General features: G+C 41.5%; 1 long non-coding RNA gene across 2 annotated transcripts; it reads left to right on the top strand.

Moving 5' to 3' along the window:
- The first annotated feature begins 3,795 nt into the window (after window positions 1–3,795).
- On the top strand, window positions 3,796–24,821 carry LOC134479007 (uncharacterized). 2 transcript variants are annotated; one of them, XR_010051863.1, is made up of 4 exons: window positions 3,796–8,638; window positions 11,900–21,003; window positions 22,175–22,363; window positions 22,541–24,821. It is a non-coding gene; the product is annotated as an uncharacterized LOC134479007 (long non-coding RNA). The 2 variants fall into 2 exon arrangements; XR_010051862.1 differs by having other exon boundaries at window positions 22,175–24,821.
- The last annotated feature ends 329 nt before the right edge of the window (window positions 24,822–25,150 follow it).

Below are 25,150 nucleotides of genomic sequence, written 5' to 3' on the forward strand. Positions count from 1 at the left end.
GATTGTGGTATATAGATTGCTGGCATGGAAAGAAACCAGAGTAAATATGCAAGAATGACCACAAGGCCCCAGACGTGGGCGTCTTTATCCGTTTGCCTCATTACTGGGAGGTTTTAGTTTGGAGATGTAGGGAGGGAGAGTGGAACAAGACTTTTGCATTTTTGAACAATTTAGTTGAATTTCCATTTGCTACATTGTAAGATCTTTATACTACAGCCACACTTTTCTAGAGAGGTAATTGGCAAAAAGATTGTGTAGTGTTAGTGGTCATAGCTATTAAAACTTAAAAGTGTGGGGGACGGGTAGTGAGATGGGTCCGTGGGTAAAGCCTTTGCCAAGCAAGCTGGCAACTTGAATTCGATTCCCAGACCCGAACCGACAGTTTTCCTCTGTAAGTGATGGGGTCCACGTGTCACTTCCCATCATGCATGCATACACCATACATACTCTCCAGAGCGTCTGCTTCTCTCCTTCAGTTTCTGTTTCCACGTTCCTGCCTTGCTTTAGTTACTGCCTTGGTGTCCCTCAGCGCTGGTTCATGATGGGGACATTAAACCAAATAAACCTGTTCTTTCCCGAGTTGCTTTTCGTCATGGTCTTTTTCACTGCAACAGAAAGCTAACTAGGACAAAGCTTTTTTTTTTATTGCTTTTTTTTTTCCTTTCTTTTTCTGAGACCACTTAGGACTATGGGAAGGACTCAGAAGTCTGCAATCAGACTGAGTGCATTAAAATCCAAGCACGGCCAGGATAAGGTTTTGTGATGAATACAAGTTAACTTCTCCTGGCCTTGGTTATTTATCTGAAAATTAAGGAAGTGAACTCAAACATCATAGCAAGCACATAATAGATCAACACATGTGCCTCTTTTTAACTTAGTTTGTACATAGTGCAGGAAGCAGCATTGACTCAGAATGGCTAGCATAGAGAATGGCTAGATTTGACTTGGCTAGATTTGACTCTTCCGTGTTTGAAATCAGTGATTCCATTTGAATTGTGAAAACCCCCAGCACCTTGTGTCAAAGCATGTCATATAAGGATAGTTTGGCCTTATGCGTATTTTGTTATCCTCTCTCACTCTCTCTCTCTCATTCTCTCTCTCTCTCATTCTCTCTCTCTCTCATTCTCTCTCTCCCTCTATCTCTCCTTCCCTCCCTCCCTTCCCCTCCCTCCCTCCCTCCCTGTCCCTCTCCTTCCTTTCCTCCCTCCCTCCCTTGAAATTTGTAAGGAATCTGGGAAAGACCATACCATGCAATGATATTAGAAGGCCTCCGTTAAAATTTCAGTTATGTTGATTGTAGCTGCTTGACCTCTCTCAGCCCAGGCTCCATAATTTTAAATACAAAGCTGACTTTCCAGGGTTACATGGTTTAATTGTAACACTTGAGTACTGGAGAAGAAAAGGACATCTAGACTTATTTACTTTGTTGGACTGTAGTCAGTTTGGGGCCCTGGTTTGTACTTGGTCATTTTAGGAGGGGCAATCATGACTGCATTTTATTGATATATGGTCCAGTCTTGTGAACATAATGCGGGTGTCGATAAAGAGAGTACATTGAATGGACTAAAGTTAAGTGTGGGGTGATATGTAGACTTAGTTTTCCTTTCATAGTTCACACCTGAACAATAGCCTGGAAACAATGAGAAAACTCTACTATTAAAAGCTACAGAAGCCACGGTAGGTCAAGAGGTTATTTATGGGTGCTACATTTTAGCATGGGCCAATTTCTCCCACCTGAGAAAAATGCAAATGTGAACCTAGTGGACAGTGTGGCTTCACGAGCCCAACCTGAGCCTGGTGCAGTCCACTCTCCCCTAGCACCTTCTGTTACCCATCCAAAATGTAGATCTGCCTTTCAAGCAGATCCACAGAGCATATGTCTGCCTTTAGTCATTTCCATGCATCCCTGTTGACATAAAAAAAAGTAGGGTCACAAATGTTTGGGACTGACTGGCAAACCATCAGGGCTTGGGCAGATAGGAGAGCAGAGAAACCAGTACCAGCGGCAAAATTAAAGATAGATAATTACCACGGAAAGATACTGCACTATGGGTTGTCAGAAGTTGGAGAAATAGTGAAAGCAAGAGGAGGAACTCCATTCAGCTTCCACCCTAGGCCCTTGTGTGCTTTATAGTTCTTTGCTGTCCTACTGTGTGCTCATTTAATCTTTTAGAAGGCATAGATCACAGCTTCTGATACGTCATGTTTGGCTCCTTGAGACTTGTTGGGATGAACAGAGAAGAATGTGTGCTAATCTCCTGACTGAGCGCTGTGCTTGCTACATCCTTCTGACCGTGATGACAGTTTTGCTTCTGTCACTCGCAAGTTCTCATCATGCAGATGATTCCATGTCTGGCCTCTACTCTCCACAAACATGCAGTGGCAGGCTCACTCTCCTCCTACAAATAGCAAAGGAATGGGAAAGAGAAAAGGTCAGAAACACACTGAGTTTATGGAGATTCTGTCCAGGCGGTATCTCAGTAAAATAAACTAGAATGATTATTTTACTGTTTGCAATGAAGATCCTAGCTGTCACCACAAGCCAGGTCACAGAGTAGATTTCAGACGATTTCAAAATAAAATGGAAGTTTTTCATGAAGTGTCAACAGCGTGCACCTAGAGCTCATCTGAGGTCTTGCTGTGTAGCACAGGCTGGTCTCGAAGTTGTGGCAACTGTTTTGCCTCAGAATCAAGTCCTGGGCCTATGGGTCTACATCCTCCTCTCCTGCTGAGCACCGACTTCTAAGCATAAACAGAATAATGAAAGAATATTCACAATAAAATATTCAGTATAGGAGTAAAATAAAAATCAAATAACAAATGGCAAGTATTTGGTATCAGATAAAGGAGAGTTGCTAGTGACTCCCTAGGAAAAGTTTTGTCCTACAACATATATGGAAGCTCCTATAATTCAGACCAAAATGCTTGGCCCTGTTAAGAGGATTAAAACTGCAGCTGGACAGTCCAAGCATGAAAAGATATAAATGCCCTAATATTTCAGAAACATTTCAAATCATTAAGTATAAGAATATTAAACAAGAAAAATGTGTTGAAATGAAATAAATGTTTCTAAGCACATTTAGTTTTGGTGATGGTATGGCAAACTGGTTAGCTAAGGCATAAAAGAAACTGTACATTAGTGGACATGTATGGGTGTGCCCCATCATGCCCAGATAACAATGACTTCACTCCTTCTTTAAAAGGAGAACAAGAATACCCTTGGGAGGGAATAGGGAGGAAAAGTTAGAACAGAGACTGAAGGAACACCCATTCAGAGCCTGCCCCACACGTGGCCCATACATATACAGCCTCCCAATTAGACAAGATGGATGAAGCAAAGAAGTGCAGGCCGACAGGAACCGGATGTAGATCTCTCCTGAGAGACACAGTCAGAATACAGCAAATACAGAGGCGAATGCCAGCAGCAAACCACTGAACTGAAATAGGACCCCTGTTGAAGGAATCAGAGACAGAACTGGAAGAGCTTGAAGGGGCTCGAGACCCCATATGTACAACAATGCCAAGCAACCAGAGCTTCCAGGGACTAAGCCACTGCCTAAAGACTATACATGGACTGACCCTGGACTCTGACCTCATAGGTAGCAATGAATATCCTAGTAAGAGCACCAGTGGAAGGGGAAGCCCTGGGTCCTGCTAAGACTGAATCCCCAGTGAACTAGATTGTTGTGGGGAGGGCAATGATGGGTGGGAGGATGGGGAGGGGAACACCCATATAGAAGGAGAGGGGGAGGTGTTAGGGGGATGTTGGCCTGGAAACCAGGAAGGTAATAACAATTGAAATGTAAATAAGAAATACCCAATTTAATAAAGATGGGGAAAAAAAAGAAAGCAAAAAAAAGAATTTATTTTTATATATTCTTTTCATATCAGAGTCCAGGGGAAGCTTGCCAGATTCTTTGCTTTGCTCATTGTCCTGTTCTGTGTTTGATAAGTAGTGTTCATTGCCTCGATGAATCACATTCTACGTCTAGCTGATAATTGATTTGTAATGTCAAGAGAGTTTTTTCTCCCACTAATTTCCTGTACTTAAAACGAGAGGTTTGACTTGCTCTTGGCAAGACTGTATTTGTAATGTGTTCTCGTTGCAACACACCAGAATGATGTTATTTCTGGTTGCCTGAGTTTTAATGGTGCTGAAGTTGGCTAATAGTGTATGAGCACTCCTCCATAATCAACTTCCTCATTGCCATTTGGCATGTCAGTTAATACATTTGCTAGTGAGACTGGAGAGGTGGCTTACTTTAGTAACTAGATGCTCTTACTGCTCTTGCAGAGGTCATGGGTTCAATTCCCATCACCCACATGGCAACTCCAAACTACCAGTTCCAAAGGATCTGATGCTGTCTTCTAATGTCTGCCAGTTCATATACAGATGTGGTACACATGCATTCAGGCACACACACATAAAATAAAACTAAAAGGTTAATATATTTATCATAGCTTTGATCTGCTATATATTAGAATTTATTAAATAGGTTTCTAGTGAAAATTTAAATTTATTGTTTCTAATAATCCGATTACTTTAAAACTGCACATGCTGGAAATGTAGCTACACATCATACTTGCTTCTGTGTATTTGTCAGTTTTTTTTAAATTATCTTTAATCATTTTTTTTATAGTCCAGTCTTTATCCCCCTCCTGGTGCCCTGACAGTTCCTCATCCCATTCTTTCTCCCCTGTCTCCAAGAGGATGTCCCTCCTAATCCCCACACTCCCCAACCCCCATCCCATGCCACCTCAGTAGGTCTTCCCAGTCCCTGGGGCTTCACATCTCTCAAGGGTTAGTTGCATCTTCTCTCACTGAGGCCAGACCAGGCAGTCCTCTGCTGTATATCTGTCAGGGGCCTCATATCAGCTGATGTATGCTGCCTGGTTGGTGGTTCAGTGTCTGAGAGTTCTTGGTGGTCCAGGTTAGTTGAGACTGCTGGTCTTCCTATGGGGTCTCCCTCCTCCTTAACTTCTTCCAGCCTTTCCCTAATTCAACCACAGGGATCCATGACTTCAGTCCATTGGTTGGTTGTATCTGCCTCTGTCTCAGTCAGCTGCTTGTTGGTCCTCTCAGATGACTATGCTAGGCTCCTGTCTGTAAGCACACCATAGTATCAGTAATAATGTCAGGCTTTGGAGCCTCCCATTGAGATGGGTCCCAAGTTGGCCCTGTCACTGGACCACCTTTCCCTCAGTCTCTTCTCCCTTTTTGTCCCCACAGTTCTTTTAGACAGGAACAATTATGGGTCAGAGTTTTTAACCATAGGATGGCAATTCCATCCCTCTACTTGATTCCCTATCCTTCTACTGGAAGTGGACTTTATAAGTTCCCTCTCCCCACTATTAGGCATTTCATCTAAGCTCCCTCCCTCTGAGTCCTGAGTCTCTCATCACCTAGGTCTCTGGTATATTCTAGAGGGTCGCCTCACCTCTCACCTCCCAAGGTTGCCTGTTTCCCTTCATTCTGTTGACCCTCAGGGGTTCACTCCTGTTACCCCCTAATACCTCATCATGCTCCTCTTTCCCCTCCCGGACCCCTCTCCCACTCAGGCCCCCCTCCTTCTGCTTCCTCTCCCATGATTACTTTCTTCTCCCTCTCAAGTGGAATTGAGGCATCCTCACTTGTGATGCTTGGCTTGGCTTGTTAACCTTCTTGAGTTCTGTGGATGGTATTGTGTACTTTGGCTAATATCCTACTCATTAGTGAGTACGTACCGTGCATGTCCTCACTCAGGAAGGTATTTTCTAGTGCCATCCATTTGCCTGTGAAACTCATGATGCCCTTATTCTTAGTAGTTGAACAGTATTCCCTTTCATGGCAAGGCGTGGGTGCTCCTTCACCATCTCTATACTGAGTTGTAATTGTGAAAACTGGTTAGCAACACTGATATCCAACAATAGAAGATATGTTTTGATAGATGTGTACTGCAGATCTATACTGTAAATATTGTACAGCCTCTAGACTTTGACAAATACTTAATAAAAATATTCATGAATAAATATCAAGTGGTGGAACAAATAAAAATGTATACATATTGTGGCCTGAAAATTAACTAAAATACAGGGATTGCAAAATATTCTCTCAGCATAGATATGGTCATGCTTTTCATAATTCAGCGAAAGTGTCTTTCAATTTTTAATCTTTATTTTTATAGATCATTGCATAAATGACAGTGGTTTTATAAGTAAAAACAATATATGTTTGTTTAAAAGAGCGGTCTATGGTCAAGTTATACCTGAAGGACTTATAGTTGTCGACTTAGACACTGGCTTTGACTTCTTTTGGAACTTTAGATCTTCTCCTGGATTTGTCTGTCTTTTAAAAATATGTTAATTTTTAGTTATTCTTATTTTTAAATTATATATACATATATATGTATATATATATTCTCTCTCTCTCTCTCTCTCTCTCTCTCTGTGTGTGTGTGTGTGTGTGTGTGTGTATACTTGATGGTTGTCATTTCCAGGGCCTCCGTCTTCTTTTTTTTTTTTTTTTTTTGGGCCTCCGTCTTCTTACCTTTCTGTTATTTGCTTCTGTAATTTGATAGGTCACTGCTCCGGTTCAGCCGGTAAGTATTGCTTGGGGAAGAATAAGAACAGATGACCTAAACTTTTGAAATGATACTGACAGTTGAAGGATTTTTGGATGGGTTTAGATAGATTAAATAACCCACATGGCCAAATATTTAAGGAATATGATGCTTTCTCCAGGAAACATTTCACATTCAAATGGAGGGAGAGAACAAGAGCTCTAAGGTACATATATTGTGCCCCTGGGGCAGCAGCTGACAAACTCATTTTCAATGTTTCTGTAGTAGTCTAGAGGAGAATTCTGTCTACTCAGGAAACCTGTCTTTGCAGCAGTGGCCTTCATGTGATTGGGTGAGGCCTGCCCACATTCTGGGAAGTCTTTCCTGCTCAAAGTGTATTGATTAAATTAATTACATATAAAAGAGCTTCAAGGCAACATTTTGACTGATGTCTCACCAAATGCTTTGCCCTGCAGTTTAGCCAAATGGGCACATCACACTACCACTGTAGAGGATAAAGTTCCTGTGATCTTATCATTGTCAGAGTTGATTTTGTTAGCCTTCAGAATTCAGAGCCTGGTTTTTGGGTTTTTTGTCCCCCCCCCCTTTTTTTTGCTTTATGGATATGATCAATGAAAAAGTCTCCTGTCCTTATCTGGTTCACACTGTAAAATGAGACCCAAGGCTGCTAGGACATTTTATAGCTCTGCGGAAATCCATCCTGATAAAGAAAACACCCTTCTTGGAACCCCCACCCCCACCCCAACTGTCATCACATAGCGCTTTATTGACAACTTCATGATAAGAACTAATGCCTCTTTAACTTCCTTATTTACACTATAGAAAAACCTACTAATTGCTGACTTGTTTATTCACTAAAATTTGTCACTTTTCAAAAGTGAATGCCTTTTTGCTAGTGAGTGAACTTTTTTCTTAGGAGATATTTATAGAATTCTAATGGCTGTGTTTAAAGCCTTAAATCATGACAGTGTGGTGTAAGGTGGCTAGCAATGAAGAAAACATTTTTTCTTTTTTTCTATTTTCTACTTCAAAAAAATGTATCTGAAGCCAGGAGGTGGGGCATGCCTTTAATCCCAGCTCTCAGGAGGTAAATGGAGGTAGATTTCTGAGTTCAAGGCCAGTGTGGTCTGCCAAGGACAGTCAGGGCTACTGTAGAAACCCTATATCAGAAAAACAAAGCAACAAAAAAGTGAAACAGTGATCCACACGGCAGCAGAAGCGATCCAAGAACTGTTATGGTCAGGTGAGAGTGACAAGCAGGTAATCCAGTCTCTTAGGAGAAAAGGCTCATTACTTAACATCAGAACATTAAAGGCCTCCTTATGATGATTTGAAGTAAGAAGAATCATAAACATTCTAATAATCCTCCTTTCTTAGTCTCATTGAAATTGTTATTTTAAAACTCATTAAGATTAAATTTCATCAAAACACGTATGATCCTCTACATGTTTACTGTGTGACTTCAAACTTATAAGAGACTAGTAGGATTTGAAATTCAATGAAACATACTGATGTATAAATAAATATACGTATATTCTGCTTGCAATCATTGTATGAGTGTTTCCTGTTTTCTTAATTGGTTAAATCGTGTATCATTAGAAGAAGCTCACTTATTATTATAACTTTGTAATTGTCTTTTTAAAAATTATTTTATTTATTTGTTTACATTCCGAATGTTGCCTCCCTTCCTGGTCCTTCCTTCCCAGAGTTCTTCACCTCCTGCCCCTTCCCTCTCCCCTTTGCTTCTGAGAGTTTAGATAGAAGGAATGTCCTCATCTGGAATCCACATGCTTCCTTCAAGAGTCAAAGACCATCTAACAACATCTGCACCATGAGGCATGAAAAGTCCTTACTTTTCAATTGTCATTGAATTGAATTGATTGTCCAAGAGATTCCCAAAACACTACAGAGTATGACCATTGCCCTCAGTTGCCCTCAAGAGGTGGAAGTTAACACCCTGTTCCCGAAGACACGGGGCACTTCAGACAGAATTCAGAGGAGCTTGTGCTGGAAAGTCTCCTTCCTGAGGACTAGCTTTCATGGTACCAGACAGTGCTGTGCAAGCTTCTAAAGAGAAGGTAAGCAACCCATAGTCCTACCCAGCCATGATACCTGTGAATCACAATGTTTACCAGCATGGCAAAATAACCCTAGAGGTGCAGTAGTGGCACACATACAGTGTTTGAAACCAATAGCTCTCTAATTGACCTTCAGACCTGCTCAGCAAGAAGGAAGCCATGCGTGGTACTGGAACCTAGCCAGCTACCCAGGGTTAATGAGTTTCGGATCTTGAAGGAAACCCTATAGTCACCACTTTAATAAATCAGCAAACTCTCAAATTATATTCTAATATTCGTCCTTATACATATTTGTAGTAAAATAATATAACTTTAAAAGTTTAAATAAGGAACAGGGAGTCCAGAGCATAGGGTGATTTTCACACTATCTGAATTAACCATCACACTAACTGGGATCAAGTCTTTAGTAATGAAAAGAAAAGCAATTTAAACAATAAGCAATACTACTTAGGCCAGCCTCTAGTTTTACGAACCGAAGCTGATAATCTTTGAATGTTCTTTCAACACTAATACACCATGCCTGCCCAACCCCCATTTACTGTTTTCTAACAGTCCACAATGTATAGAAATGATCTATTCTGTAAGTTTTCACCTATATAGATAATTCACCACCCAGGAAATGAACTTCAATATTTTAAGTATAAACCTACCATTTTGTTTTTAAGAAGACAGGTTTGTTGAATACAGTGCAAGTAGGCTGGTCATTAATGAGACTCTGAGGCAAAAATAAGCTTTTTGTATATTGACTTCATTATACCCACTAGTGATCGAGTCAGTTGACATAAGAAATAGACACAACACAGATTCACTTCTGGAGATTCTAGAATAGAGATAAAAATTATGAATTTAGCTCCAGGTGTGTCACACTCTACATTGAACATTGTTTTAATCTTCCCTTTTATTTTTGAAGAGGGAATAATAGAGTCAAATAATCCAGGTCTTTTTTTTTTTTTCTGTTCTGAGGTTTCATGACACCAGTGCCTATTGACTGACAGACTGGTACAGTATGATCCTAGCTCCGGCATTGGCTTAACCAATTAGTTCCCCCTATGCTTTGGCCAAGCCTCTTTTCATTGGCCTTATTTGTAGTGAATAGGCTGAGCTCCTTGCTGGTGGTGTAGGAATTTTACAGGGTTCCCTTCTGATCCCATCCAAGCCTGTCCCAGGAGGAAGCCACTGACAGTTCTATTGTAAGAAAAGCACACTAAACCATGTACTTATCTCTGTTTATAACTAAGCTGCTATTTACAGTGTCTACTTTTATGAAAGTTGCTGGCTGTCATTGGTAAAGAAACTATAAGCTCAATGCCAAGTGTGGTGTGTGTGTGTGTGTGTGTGTGTGTGTGTGTGTGTGTGTGTGTGTGTGAGAGAGAGAGAGAGAGAGAGAGAGAGAGAGAGAGAGAACAAAAAAGTGTATGCCTGAGAACCCATCAACTTTTTTTGTGATTAAAAAAGGATTTCAGGGGCTGGAGAGATGAGTCAGGGGTTAAAAGCACTGGCTGCTCTTCCAGAGGACCCAGGTTCCAATCCCAGCAACCACATGGCAGCTCAAAACTGTCTGTAACCCTGGTTCCAGGGTATCTGACACCTTCACACAGACATGCATTTAGGAAAAACACTAATGCACATGGAATAAAAGTAAATACATTATTAAAAAGGAGTCCATTGAGTTATTTTCAAAGGGGTCATAAAGAGGACTAGTGACATAAGTTTGGTTCAGCCCACTCCTTGTAGTCTTCCCTATAAGCCTGTTCAATTAAGCAAAAAGAGAAATGGGTTTTCCACAGTAACACGGCCATTGCCTACAGGATAGTTTCTAAATATTACCTCTTGTGACATCAGCATAAGTAGGGCTATGTGTATCTGAATGTGTTCATCTCTTTCGAAAACATTCTAAAACCCAGTGAACCCTTATCAATGGCTCACTTTTGTTTTGATATAAATAGGATTCTTTAAAGATTTTAACAAGTTTTTTGATAAACCCCCTGAAGAACTTGATTTGACTAAAAATGTCAAGGTGAGGGAAAGAGGTTAGGAAGCAGAGATTTCTGAATAACAACATTATTCAAGTTAAAAGATCTATTGGATGTGTGTGGATATTTTGCCTGGATGGATGTCTGTGCAACTTTTGTATGTCTGGTGTCTATGGAAGCCAGAGGAGGGTGTTGCATCCCCTGGAATTTGACTTCACACAGTTGCTGTCTCCCATGTGGATGGTGAGAATGTACCTTATGTCCTTTGGTACGGCCCCTGAGGCTCATCACCTCTAAGATACCTTTCCAGCCCTCAGCTATACCCAGCCCTTAACAATATCCAGTTCTTATAGGTCACTCAAAACTTAGTTTGAAAGCTGTTGAGTGAAGACCAGGACTATGGAAATTAGGGTTCCTTGTTCTCATGAAGGAGACATGACATTAGAAGCTAAAGTTTGTGTCTTCACTGCTGCTGGGGCACCTTGTGTTTAGCCTTTCTGTGGCCATCACTACAATATTATAGGTAGGCATAATACAGACAGACACCCACATGTTCTGGCTGTGTATATATTTATACACATAGACAATAATAGTAAAGCGAATGCCTCTGTATGCGTTCGTTTGCTCATCTTATGGTAGGTCTAAGTTATTTCAGAAGTGCTTTACGTGTACCCTTAAACAGCAGACCCATTAAGATGACAGGTCCTGTTTGCTGCTTTCAATCTGCCCCCCCACCCTTTGCCAAAGCCAAGTGAACTATCCGGCCCTGAGTTCTCTGGACTCATAACATCATTCCCACCTTACCCGTTCTGTTGGAAATATTCTTTCCCATAAATATTGGCTTCATTGTTGTAGGCTTTTTTTTTTCATTGTTGTAGTTTTTCTCTTTGTTTTTGTCTTATCGGCTTGATCTATCTTTTCAGTAATTTGATACCGAGGTAGTGTCATGGCACACCTTGACACTCAGTATAAACTTGTAACCCCCTTTTAACTTCTTTCCCTTCCTCTCTTCTTGGTAACCAGCTGCACAGTGTTCAGATTTCTACTTGCGTGTCCCTTTTACAAAAGTATGTAGGAGTAGGTGTGAATTTTCCACTCCCCCTCCATTTTATACAAAAAGTGATAGACAGCCGGTTCTTCTGCTCCGGCCTTTTGTCATTTAACAATACCAAGAAAGAGGGGAGTCTCTGCTGGAAAGTGAGAGGATGTAGAGGAGGAGGCTGGTGAACCACATATTCAGGGAGATTTTTCTCTGGCTTGTAAGGTATAATTTATTGTATCCTTTTAGGAAACATTCAGAAAACACCGCTTTTCAGTCTCACTGGACATGCCGGCCCTCCTTGCTGAAGTACGAGATTGAAAGTAGAACAAGACATTTGGATTCACCAGCGTCACAGGACAGCATCGGAGATCTCAAACCATGCATGAGTCCTAGCGAAATCGGCTTTGAAGTGTGGCTACCCGAAGAGAGTCCTTCCAAGTCTGCCCTTCCACAAGAAGAAGGCCTGTGGATGTCTCAATACCTGCTCTCTGGAGACTGCAACGTTGACTTTAGACATTACTCATGCCAGGTAGTGTACACTGCAATTATCCAACGGAGGGCAGCCACAGAATCATCAAAGCGTGAAGCTCCTGTGACAGATAAGACCCAGAGGGTTAGATGCAAATGTCAGAGTGGGGCTATTGTTCTGGAGTCTGAGAACTGGAGATGAAAGGGGCTTCAAACACGGCAGGAGTAAACATCGAGGGACAGGGGAAGATCCTCCAGCTGCAACAAGCCCCTCCTCTCAGAGTGTCCTTTGAAGTTCTGGTAGAGAGTGCACTCGGTGGGTCAGCTGAGTCCATGGAGCCTGAACACAAACACAAACATGTAGATACTTTGCTCTTAGATTCGGCCAAGAGACTGAAGACCCAGTGCGACCACTCAGTCTCATTTTACAAATTGCAGAGGAACACCTGAACTCAGGCTCTTGCCTAGGAACATCTGAAAACTAAGTTTAAATGCTTTAAATGCCAAGTGATAAATGTAAACAGTTTATTTTCTCAGGAGAGTGAAAATAATTTGCAGCATAAATTCTTCCATCAGTGACATGGAATTAACTAGGAGCATCTAAAGGCAGTTTAAATCACCCCCGGGGACTACAGCTGGATGACCTGCAAAGTCCCTCTCCAACTTCTTCCCTTTCCACTCTTCTTTCGTTTTTTGAATTGGTGACCGATATCTGTAATAGAACATTAACGCCCAACAAAAACATTTTAATTAAATTTCTTTAGCGTTTAAAACTGGGAAGAAGTTAAATTTGACTGATGTTTTCAAGAAGCCACCCATCCCTCCATTCCCTTCTCCTGCATTTCTTTCCTAGTTCTATAAACTTCTACTGGACTGATAATTGTATGTCCTTTTGGAGTCCAGAGTGACATTTTGGTCAGGTACATATTTCTGAATTTGCTTTTGTAATATTGCTTTTAACACATGATTTTGTTAGATATACCCTAAGAATGCTTCAAATAATAATAAATAATGATAGAAGCCAATCTTGGTGGAATATAGGCATAAGCACACACACGTGTGTAAAAACCTGTTGTGGTAGACTAGCATATACATATTTTATATTACTTGGCATTGAGCCTATAGCCTCACACTGGCTATGCACTCCACCACTGAGCTAGACCTTCAAGCCTGTTTTTACTTTTGTTTTTTAAGACAGTGTCTCACTAAGATGCCCAGGTTGGCCTTGAATTTATTCTGTAGCTCAGGTTAGTCTCAAACCTGCCGTTCCTGCCTCCACTTCTATGCCTCTATCAGGCCTCTGATATCAAGACTGGTGACTATGTACACTTAAAAAACCATTCAAAAATAAACACATTAAATAACAAGAGGCTCTAAGCTGATTAAATTGAGTAATAGAATCCCAATAAGCACAAATGGTGTTTAGTGGTCATTAGAACAGTTGTCATGACATGAAAATACCTGACATGTTAGAGAAAATGCTAGTTATTATTATCAAGACCATGATTTCTGCTTTTTATGCTTGTAGTAGTAAGAAATACTAGGTTATGAAACACCAGTTATAAAAACATACATAACATTTCCCTACCCAGTTATATAGATCCTATGAAGTGTAGGGGCTGTGGAGTCCACGCAAGAACCTGCTTTGAGTTGGTCATTTTACTTCTGTCAGGGGCTTGACGGCATCAGAAACCTGGGGATCTCTCAGTCTGTGTCTCTGGCTTTATTTTCATTATTAGATTTTCACAGGGTTGGTGATCAGGGGCCCTTTGATTTCTCTGGCTGAAAGAATTTTGCCTGTAGGTTTCTGATACAGATTTAATTTCTCACGCGTTGACTGTAAGAGTGGTATGGAGAGTTTCTCAGTGTGCCTTGACACCGTTGTCTTTTGGAAATCCCAGCTTTCATGTTGTTTTTCAACTTATTAGCACTGAGTCCTTGGTCCTCCTGAGTCACAAAGACCCACAAGGCAAATGCTGACTCAGGTCCTTGCTTGGCTCTGTGGTTATTTGACTTCTCATCACTTCTGGCCTCTGAGAATTTCCCTGACTTTCCTGCCTTCTCAGATACACATTCATCTTCAATAGAAAAAAATCACACTACAAAGCTTCTCTTTTTTGATGACCTTCTCTGGACATCTCCATTTCTTTAGGTAGCAAGAATACTGTCCTGATTCTGATCAAATTAATCTTGTCTAATCTTGTTTAATGTTTACAGACATCCTATGACGTAGCCCATCAGAGCTTGAGGGAGGGGAAAGTAGGCAGCTTTTTGTTTGAGCAATAAATAACTGAATGTTTCTGCCACCACATAAATGAGTAATTCATTTTCAATTCAATTTGAGGCAATCAACATGCCATCAGGTGGACGATGAGTTTGGAACCTCCCCTTTCTAACTTGCTCCAGGAAAAAGCAAAAAGAAAAATAATAATAAAACAAATAAATAAAAAGAATTTGTATACATTGCCATTATAAACAGTCTTTTAAGTGAAAAGTTCTGTGAAATGGACCCACATTGTCCTGTCATTTACCATCCCCTCTCCTACATTGCGAAATATGTTTCTCCTCCTCTCTTCTCTCTCTCCCTTCTCTTTCCTTCGCATTTAGTAATTTTTTAAAAAGCCAGCCACGTTGTGAATGATGGCCAGCCCTGCATGATGGGACTCTGTATCATGGGCTGATGGGCTCCTTGCTTATTTTTCTGAGGATTTTGAGGTGTCTGCCTTCCGTGTCTTGCACCGTTCCCTGTCGAGATGAGTCACAACAGAAATGCAATCTTAGACATTTCTTCTGCGGTGCAGCAGACCGTGAAGCACAGCAAAGGGCAATCTGCTTCTAAGCCAGCTGTAGTTGCAGAGAAAGATAAGCAGTGAGCTTTGTCCTGGTTGGGAGGCCATTCTTACTGAGTCTCTTTGCTTGGGCTACTGCAAAATGAGCTCAAAGCAATACACAGGTCTGGGATCTTTAAAGAAGACTCGTCCTAGGGTCCTGGGGCTGAGTTATCTCTCACCTAAGCTGCTCAAAATATCTCAGTCAATGTTTCTATCATCCCGCCTCTTTCAATCAGCTACCTGCTGTGAGCAAGCAGCATGCAAGGAGGTGGTAAAACCAAGCAGGGGAAAATAAGGAAATGATTAACACATTTGTTAGAATGGCTTAGCGCAAATGGCCTTCCAGGCTTCAGACGCACAGCGCCAGCTTTCTGTGTGCAGGCTGTCTCCATGCATTTGCCTTCCTACTCTACTGCCCTTACTTTTGTGGGTTATCCCCAGCTGGCTTTGCTGGCCCCTCAAGGCTTTTCTTTTTCTTTGCTCTGTGCCTGTCTTCCTGCACACGTGCCGATTGATTGCTACATTATTTTCAGCGCTTGCAATCAAGAGCAGGCCATTTCAGCTCAGGCCCCTCATTCCGACCATTCCTAGTACTAATTGAGTTCTTCATCGTTCGGACCCCTTACTTCTCTTTTCTAGTTCAGCCCCAGCAGTTTATACCAGCCTCACCTACCCTTGCTTTTTTTTTTTTTTTCCCCCGGAGCTGGGGACCGAACCCAGGGCCTTGCGCTTCCTAGGTAAGCGCTCTACCACTGAGCTAAATCCCCAGCCCCACCCTTGCTTTTTCTCTTGCTCATTTATGCACTTTTTAATATGTGTTTTAACTTCCCAGGAACTCTCTTCTTTCTTAACATTTCAAAAGTATCTCTCGTCTTTCATTATGAGTTGTTTGTGCCTCCTACAAACCTAATATTGGAAAATTAGCTCTTATATTTTTCAGATTATAATATAATTAATTATATCATTTACCCCTTCCCCTTTCTGTCTTTCAAAGCCTCCTTTCCTTGCTCTTTCTCAAATTCATCTTTTTTATTCATCGCTTTGTGTACATATATGCATATATATGTGTACATATAAATTCCAAAATATATAAATACAACTGCTAAGCCTGATTAATATTACTTGTATGTATGTTTTCAGGGCTGACCATGTGGTATTACATAACCAATAATTGGCTATCGGATAATGAGTGTGCCCTTCCCTGGGGAAGACTATTTTCCCATTATCAACATTTCTTAGTTGAAAACCTGATGTCTTTTTAAAAATCTTGAACAACTTAGAAATTCTTTTTCTGAGAAACATTGTAAGTTATTCTTTTATTAATATGAATGTACAAGATTCATGAGAAAGTCAAGGATCTGCTTGCCCTACTATGGGCCAATAATGATCAAGTTATCCTGAAATACAAGGAAAGGCCAACAATGAAGTTATCAGTCCCTCACTACTGAAAAGCTGGGTGACAGCAAAGAGAAATTAAAAGCCTGGTCTCTATTGGCAGATGGATTCTGTAGCTTCTGCTTCAGATTTTCCTAGTACACTCAGGTACAAGCATGATTCATAGTCTTGAACAGGGCAAGGGACACGGTTATTTCCAGCCAGTGTCAGGCACCATGCTCCTCTTTCATGGTTTCACAACTGCTTCTTATGGGTCTAACTCCTGCAGAGTAGAGGCTGAATTGGGGAGTAAGGGTAAAGGGGCACATTAAGAAGCTACACACATGTTCCAGTAGTCCCCCTGGTTTGGTTTAGGTCTAACCCTATTCAAAAAGTATGGAGCCTGCTGATGGAGTAGCATGCCATTTCATTTCCTTCCTTTTAGAGATATTTTAATATGCATGGAAGCTTTTTAAATTCATCTGAGTACCAGGGCACTGTCAATGCACAGAGTCAAATTTCATAGGTTCATTTTTAGATGCAAGATGTGACTATACACAAAATAATCGTAAAAGTTGTAGTCGTAGAATAAATACTGATTGGCCAGAAAGTGCGTCTCCCCTCTTCATTAGCCATTTCTTTACTTTCCTCCTGCACTTATTTCTTCACGTGTTTCTTTACGTCTGGAAGAAAATATCCCACATGTCCATCATTGTTCCTGGCATGTTGGAGGAGCAGGGTGGCGTAGTAGGATGGGGAACCTACATGAAAGATGGGGAGGCATGTTGTTTGAATACGACAAGAAAAAGAAAAGAACCAGGTTGTGTACTAATGGCTGTCCAGGATGCCTTTGGTTTAACCCTCTTTGAGATCCCTTGATCATGTACTGTCCTGGGGAATTTCATTAGATTTACCTTTCCACTGCGGTGACAGATGACATTTGCAGGAAGCTTGGGCATGACCCAGTGTCTTACTGAGGGCTAATGCACTGCCTTTGAGGGAAAAAAAAGCCATGTTTTCCCTGTGAGAAAAGAACCCTCCTATATCTCTGATGCCAGACAACGGTTTTCAGAGGCTTTTAGGACATCTGGAGCTCTTTCCTGCCTGTTATCTCTGAGCTGAGTGAACCGAGGGCCTGCGTTGGCAGAGGGGTGGTTGGGAGTGGAGGATGTGTCTGGGGATACTGAACCCTCTGAATGACAAGAGACTGTCCAAATGTCAGTGGCTATAATTTTAGGAGTGTTAGAGCGTAAGGAGAAAGTAACTCTGGTAATCTGTGGATGAGCATGGTGCCTGCCACTGGCTGGAAATAACAAGTTATAAGCGGTTGGCATGTCATCTGTATGCCTTGGGCTTTTTTTTTTTTTTTTTTTTTAAATCCAATGAGTCTGATTCATGTGAGGCTCTGACACTCCAGCTGTTCTGCCAGCAGACAGGAATCTGGAGGTTGTCTCCAGCTCATCTCTAGAGGAGATGCTATGACATGCTTGGGAGGGGACCATCTGACTGTGGTATTGCCTGAAGCGTCCCATCTTAGGTCTGTTTAGGAAGTTGTCTTCTGGAAGTTTGGAGAGTTGTGAGCGGCCATGGCCTTCTCAGTTTCCTTCTAGCTCCCCACATCATATCTTCTATTTCAGCATAGGTGGCACTTTTGTTTTGTTTTGTTTTTTTCACTTTCAAAGGAATGTTTTTTTTTTAGGACAGTAAACATAGAATTTAATGTGCTCAATTGGCATCAGTTTTCAAAAAAAAAAACTATTATCTTTAATCTTTCCTCACAGTCCAGTTGCTAACCCCCTCTCCTGTTCTGCTCACTCACAGTTCCCCAAACCATTCCTCTTCCTCCCCACACCCCACTAGACCTCCCCTCTCCCTGGGGCTGCAAGTCTCTCAAGGACTAAGTGTGTCTTCTCTCACTGAGGCCAGACAAGGCAGTCCTTTGCTGTATATATGTTGGGGGGGGGGCTTGGACCAGCCAGTGTGTGCAGCCTGGTTGGTGGCTCAGTGTCCTAGAGATCTCAGGGGTCCAGGTTAGTTAAGAAGGCTGGTTTTCCTCCTCAACCTCTTCCAGACTTCCCCCAATTCAACTACAGGGGCTCCCCACTTCAGACCATTAGTTGGGTGCAAATATCTGCCTCCCTTTCAGTCAGCTGCTTATTGGGCCTCTTGGAGGGCAGCCGTGCTAGGCTCCTGTCTGTAAGCACACCATAGCATTGGTAATAGTGTCAGGCCCTGGAGCCTTCCTCTGAGATGGGTCCCAATTTGAGCTGGTCACTGGACCTCCTTTCCCCAGTCTATTCTCCATTTTTGTTCCTGCAGTTGTCTCAGACAGGAACAGCACTGGGTCAGAATTCCTGACTGAAATGGCAACCCCATCCCTCCACCCGATGCTTGTCTTTCTACTGGAGGTGGACTCTACAAGTTCTCTCTCCCCATTGTTGGGCATTTCATCCAAGGTCCCTCCCTTTGAGTCTTGAGTTCCTCTCCCTTCCCAGGTCTCTGGTGCACTCTGGAGGGTCACCCAACATCCCCAGGTTGTGTATCTTCATTTATTCCTCTGGCCCTTGGGGCTCCACTCCTGGTCTCTACCCCAATACCTGATCATGTCCCCCTTCCCCTGTCCCTCCCCCTCCCATCTACTTTCTTCCTCCTCCCAAGTGGGATTGAGGCATCCTCACTTGGGCCCTTTGGCTTGTTAACCTTCTTGAGTTCTGTGGACTGTATCTGTATTTTTTTTTTTTTTTAGCTAATGTCCATTTATTACTGAGTACATACCATGTATTCCTTTTGGGTCTGAGTTACCTCACGCAGGATGATATTTTCCAGTTCCATCCATTTGCCTGCAAAACTCACATGTCCTTGTTCTTAATAGCTGAATAGTATTCCATGTAACTAAACCACATTTTCTGAATCCATTCTTCTGTTGTGGGACATCTGGACTTTTTCTGGGCTCTGGCTGTCACAAAGAAGGTTGCTATGAACATAATGGAGCATGTGCCCTTGTGGCATGGTGGGGCATCTTTTGGGTATATGCCCAAGAGTGGTATAGCTGGGTCTTCAGGTAGATCTATTTCCAATTTTAATACTGTGCTAGGAATAACATCATACGCTAACACCTTCATACTGCGGGATGGTGCTGACATAGACACCTAATTCTAGGAAGCTACTGATGGCTTTGTCTAGACTTATGGTCTTCAAATTAGGTACCAACTGGGTGGGAATAGGTGGATAGTCATGTCAACTGAATACCGGATAAAATGAATATCAATGAAATATTTGGTTCTATTTTTAACACGTGAACCTACTCAGTGTGTTGTCCTGTCATTAACTCTTGTTAAGACATGATCTTGACAAGACCATGTTTCTCCATGATCTGAAAGTTTTGGCTTCACTATTTCTTGACAGCCTCTATATCTTTGGGTATGTAAGAAAGAAAAGGAAGGAAGAAAGAAAGAAAGAAAGAAAGAAAGAAAGAAGGAGAATTTTTGTTTCTTTTCAGATATGTGTTTCAAAATTTTGCATGAATTAGTCAAAGTGCTTTAAGTTTTAAGGTAAAATTAAAATGAGAAGGGTAGCTTATATTTTATTAATCAAAACCATGCTATTTCCATCCAGTGTATAATAAGGCAGACAGGTATTAGTGCGCTTGCTTTATATATGGCAGAGGTGTGACATCTTCACTGTAGTTGATCTGGGATCGCAGGGCAGACCCTGAAGCAAGATGGATGAATGCCAAGGATGGCTGAGTATTGCTAGCTCCTCCCCCCCTTTTTAAAAAAAAGTTATTTAGTTTCAACATTTCTCTCTTCTCTTTCCTCTGCCCTAACCCTCCCATATATCTCTCAAAGCTCTTGTTCAAATTCATGGCCTCCTTTTCCATTGATTGTGATGCATGCATATGTATTCGTATATACATATGCATGTCTAAATATAACCTGTTCAGCACATATAATGTTACATGTATGTATGCATGCTTTCAGGACTGACCATTTATTTGACACTGGACAACCAGTTGGTGTCCTCTTCTGTGGGGTCCCCTCGTCTGCCCTTAGCTGTCCTCAGTTTGAGCAATCTTTTCAAACTCCAAGTGGCTTTGGAGCACAGAGCTGTCGTTTGAAACATTTTTTAAGTTGTTTGCTTGTATCCTTCCTCTATAAGAAAAAGGAAACATGGCAAATAAATTTGTTTCAAGAAGCCCTATATCTTGATCTGGAAAGATCTGCACAAATATTTTGATCCCGTGTAAACTACATCAAACAAACTTCTCAGCTGTTTATTTTCTAACTTAGGCTGCTTTCAGGATAAGGACTGTAAAACCTGGCCTTGTTGACATTTGTTTTCCTTTAATATTTGCTTTTGGAGAAACCAGGTCCTTCCAGTTTTATTGCATTGTAGAAGTATTTACTGATTTGTCTTTACAGCAGATTACTGCTGTACCCACTGTGCATTTAAAGTGCCATGACTCTCTAAGAAGCATTATTATTATTATTAATTATTGTGATTACTAATTATCTTAAGTTTCATTTAAAATTGAGGTTGAAAGTCGAGGTGACTTTCTGGTGGCTGTGCAGCTGAGAGGTCGGACAATGGGACTGCAGTTTGGCCTGAGTGGTTCTGGGGCCTGTGCTCAAAACTACAGCAACAAAGCAGCAACTACAGCACTGTGCTTGGAGGAAGGTGAGCACTCCAGGGTTACGCAATGGCTTTAGCCTCCAGGCTGTAGCCCCGTTGGTGAGACTCTACCAGAGAGTTCATTTTTTTGGTAGAGTCATTATCCTTTTGGGCAGACAGCTCGAATCCAGTCCTTTTAAAGTCCACAGGCCCAGACAATAGTATTATCACCCTTAATTTGCATATGGGAAGCTAGTGCCTTGGGGCCTATTGAGTGACAGGGAGACCAGCATAGCTGTTTTGTGGACTGATTGACTTTCACTTTCTATTGCTGTGATGAAGCTGTATGTCCACAAGCAACTTGGGGAGGAGTTTCATTCAGTTCGCAACTGGTAATATACAGTCTAGGGACTATGAGGCAGGACTTGATGTAGAGGCCTTAGGAGGGTGCTGCTTACTGGCTTGCTTACTCCCTTAGAGTACTAGGATATCTGTCTATTCTCTTCCATCCCCAACCCTCATACACCCAGGGCCCAGGGATCGTACCACCCACAGTGAGTTCCCACATCTATCTCAAACAAGAAAACTCACACAGGTCAGTTTGGTTGGAGGACTTTTTTTTTTTTTAATTTGTTTTTTTAGACATTTATTTACTTTACCTATATGAGTACACTGTAGCTGTCTTCAGACACACCAGAAGAGGGCATCAGATCCCATTACAGATGGTTATGAGCCACCGTGTAGTTGCTGGGAATTGAACTCAGGAACTCTGGAAGAGTGGTCAGTGCTCCTAACCACTGAGCCATCTCTCCGGCCCTGGAGTACTTTCTTAACTGAGGTTCCCTCCTTCCCAATGACTCCAGCCAGGGTCAAGATGATCTAAAAACTAGCCAGGGCAATGCTTTATGTAGATTTGTAACTCCATACATTAGTTCCTAGCTATTTATTTTAAAGACATACTGCCATATGTCTATTTCCTAATTTCTTTCCATTATGGCTCTTGTAAGAAGTCTAAAAAATGTACAGATTGTAGCATTTTTCAATGATGAAAGAATTTTGCTACTAGTGTTATTGTTACTCTGAGGAGTCACATGTATAGCAAACAGGACGCAACTGGACATGTTGGGTTAGCTGTTGCTAAGCTGAGAACTATAAAAGATTAGATTCTCATTACTCCTCACAATTAGTCCCAAATATCTTCATGTGTTCAGTGGCTCAATTATTATTTTTTTTTCAGTTTGGCAGGAAGTCTTAAAGAACCAAACAGCATACCCTTCCGCCCCAGGCATATTCATAAGCTATTTTGGGATGAGTCATCGGAATTCTGTGGTTTGCATACCCTGAAGGGAAAGAGAAGACACTGTATGGTTATACAGTGAAATAACAAGTTGGAAAGAAACATTCTTTGATAAAAGTTCAGCATTAGGTAAGAAACGCCAGTGGCTCCATTTTTATAAAGATTCCGCCTGTATGTACACCTCTGGCAATACCATACAGAAGTGACTCTTTCGCCTGTGCACTTTCCCCGCTTTTTGTGCTGCCCGTTGAAGTCTGAGCAGGTGTTTAGTAGCAATAAACAAATGGCTGTTTTTTTCCACTGGAGTTTGTGCTGTAGGTGAAGATCCAAAGGCCAAGCCATTTCTCTGAGACTACTGGATAACACCGCCAACATGGTCATTGTACAATACGATGAAGTCTACTCTGTCATCTACAACAACAAGAAGTACTGGTCAAGGACTACAGGACTTTTTATTTAGCATCAAAGTAGATGATGAAGACAGTTTGCAATTAAAACAACAACAACAACAACAACAACAACAACAACAACAACAAAGAACTCTTTTGAAAAAAACTGATTATGGCTGGAGAAGAGAGATATGTACAATTTACTCGGGTTTTTAGTGTATACAGATGCTCTATCCTAAACACCAAGTGGATGAGTGAATGTGCTATGGTGTTTGACAGGCAGATTTGCTGTAATCTCCAGAGAGATATGTAGATACTGCAACTGTCCATCATTTTTTTTTATGTGTCTCACAATGCCCTTGCTTCCTAGTTCTCTTTGCTCTAATTATGCAACACTGAGTCAACCTCACTGTCAGTTGCAAGTGTATTCTGACTCCAAGAGGGTGCTGCCTCAATTCAGAATCAGCAATGTTTAATTCTGGGTTGACTCTCACAACAGGAAGCATAGGCTAGGTTTTGTGCCAGTAATAAACAACTTAAATATCTGAGTGGCTTAGCCCAACAACCTTTCTTCCTTTCTCACACATCTATCCTCCAAGGCTGGCATGGGCTTTGCTTATTGTAACCACCCCAAACTGCTTTCAAGGTAACATAGCACAGGATGTGACAAATGACACCCTGCTGCCTAGACTCTGCCTGCATACATTTTGTTCTTATTCACACACTAGTTTCTCTTCCTCCTCCTTATCTTCCTCCTTCCTCCCCTCCCCACACCATCTCTCTCCTCTCCTCTGCCCTTCTGCTCTTTTCTTCTCTCTTCTTTCCTCCCCTCCTTCCTTCCCTTTGATGGAACAGTGACCACATGCCCAATATGAATATGAGGGGAAATGCAAGCCTACTGTTTCTCAGGAAGGTGAAGATTTCCATATTTGATGGAGTAGTCTAGGAATCAGCATATGTGTACACCCATTGGGAATTGTATTGGGCAGAGCTGGATTCACTCTTCGAACCACTAAGTGTTCCAGCAGCATTGACTTCCTGTACTTTTAAGCATCTGGACTGACCCTGTGGTAATCATACTAACACACTGTCACCTGTATGGTTTGTTGCTAGCTTGCCTTCTTTAGCTCCATGTTTTGTGCTTTGTTATAGTGATGGTGACCTCTATGAGTTCAGTTTGAGTTCTTCTGCCAGTCAAACCCATGAATGACAGCACGATATCTTGCCCAGGGAAAAATTATTTTCTAGTGATATTTTAAAATGGGCATGGATAATGCTAGCATGAATTTATTAGGCAAATTTGGGTTCCAGGAGAATCAATTCTGAGATAATCAGATATATGAGGTTTTAGGCCTGGAAAGAAATTTGAGGACAGTCTTTATTCTACACAAATTCAACATTTTATATCTATCTTTCTCCAACAATTATCTAGATCTAAATTAACTATCATCCCTCTGTTCTCCATTGTCATACGTATTTTCATATCCACATTGCTAAGAAAACAATTTTGAGGTTCATGAAAACTTTTCCTTTGTCAGAAACTATGAAGCAGCTCTACTAGTCTTTTGCTACATAATTTTAAAACAGAGTTAGAAAAAGAACCCAGTATAAAACGTATAATTTTAGCAAATGTTGGGACTTCCGAAATCGATAGGATCTGAGTCCAGATTTGTAAGATCTGACAATGTATTTGAAATGTTTTGATAGAAATAGAAAACAAATAATGATATGTACAACTGTCTTCAGAACACACAGAAAAGTTGCCTTGGTGACTTTTTTTTAAGTGGATATTTCTTTATTTACATTTCAAATGTTATTCCCTTTTCTGGTTTCCTATCCATACGTCCCCTATTCCCTCCCCATCCCCTTCTTCTATAAGGGTGTTTCCCTCCCCATCGCCCCCTGACAATCCCCTTCCACTGGTGCCCCAACAAGGCTATTCACTACTACCTATGCAGTTGGAGCCATGGGTCTGTCCGTGTACAGTCTTTGGGTAGTGGTTTAGTCCCTGGAAGCTTTGGTTGCTTGGCATTGTTGTTCTTATGGGGTCACAATGCCCTTCAGCTCTTTCAATCCTTTCTCTAATTCCTCCAGCGGGGGTCCCATTCTCAGTTCAGTGGTTTGCTGTTAGCATTGACCTCTGTATTGGACATGCTCTGGATGCACTTTTTACCTTCATCCATCTTATCTAGTTTTGGTGGCTGTATGTATGTATGTATATACACACACACACACACACACACACACACACACACACACACACACACACATATATATATATATATATATATATATATATATATATATATATATATATATGCCACATGTGGGGCAGGCTCTGGATGGCTGTTCCTTCAGTCTCTGCTCTAAACTTTGGCTTGGTGACTTCTAAATGTGACTGGCATAAGCAGATTGCTGAGCTTCTCCCAAGCCACTTTGGAAGATGCTTTTCCAGTTCCTTGCACTGAGCACATCAACAGAATGTTCTCTAAGTTATAAGATAGCTCCAGGGGACATAGAATAATCA

The sequence above is a fragment of the Rattus norvegicus genome, chromosome 5 (assembly GCF_036323735.1).
Source record: "Rattus norvegicus strain BN/NHsdMcwi chromosome 5, GRCr8, whole genome shotgun sequence".
In the NCBI taxonomy this organism is placed as follows: Eukaryota; Metazoa; Chordata; class Mammalia; order Rodentia; family Muridae; genus Rattus; species Rattus norvegicus.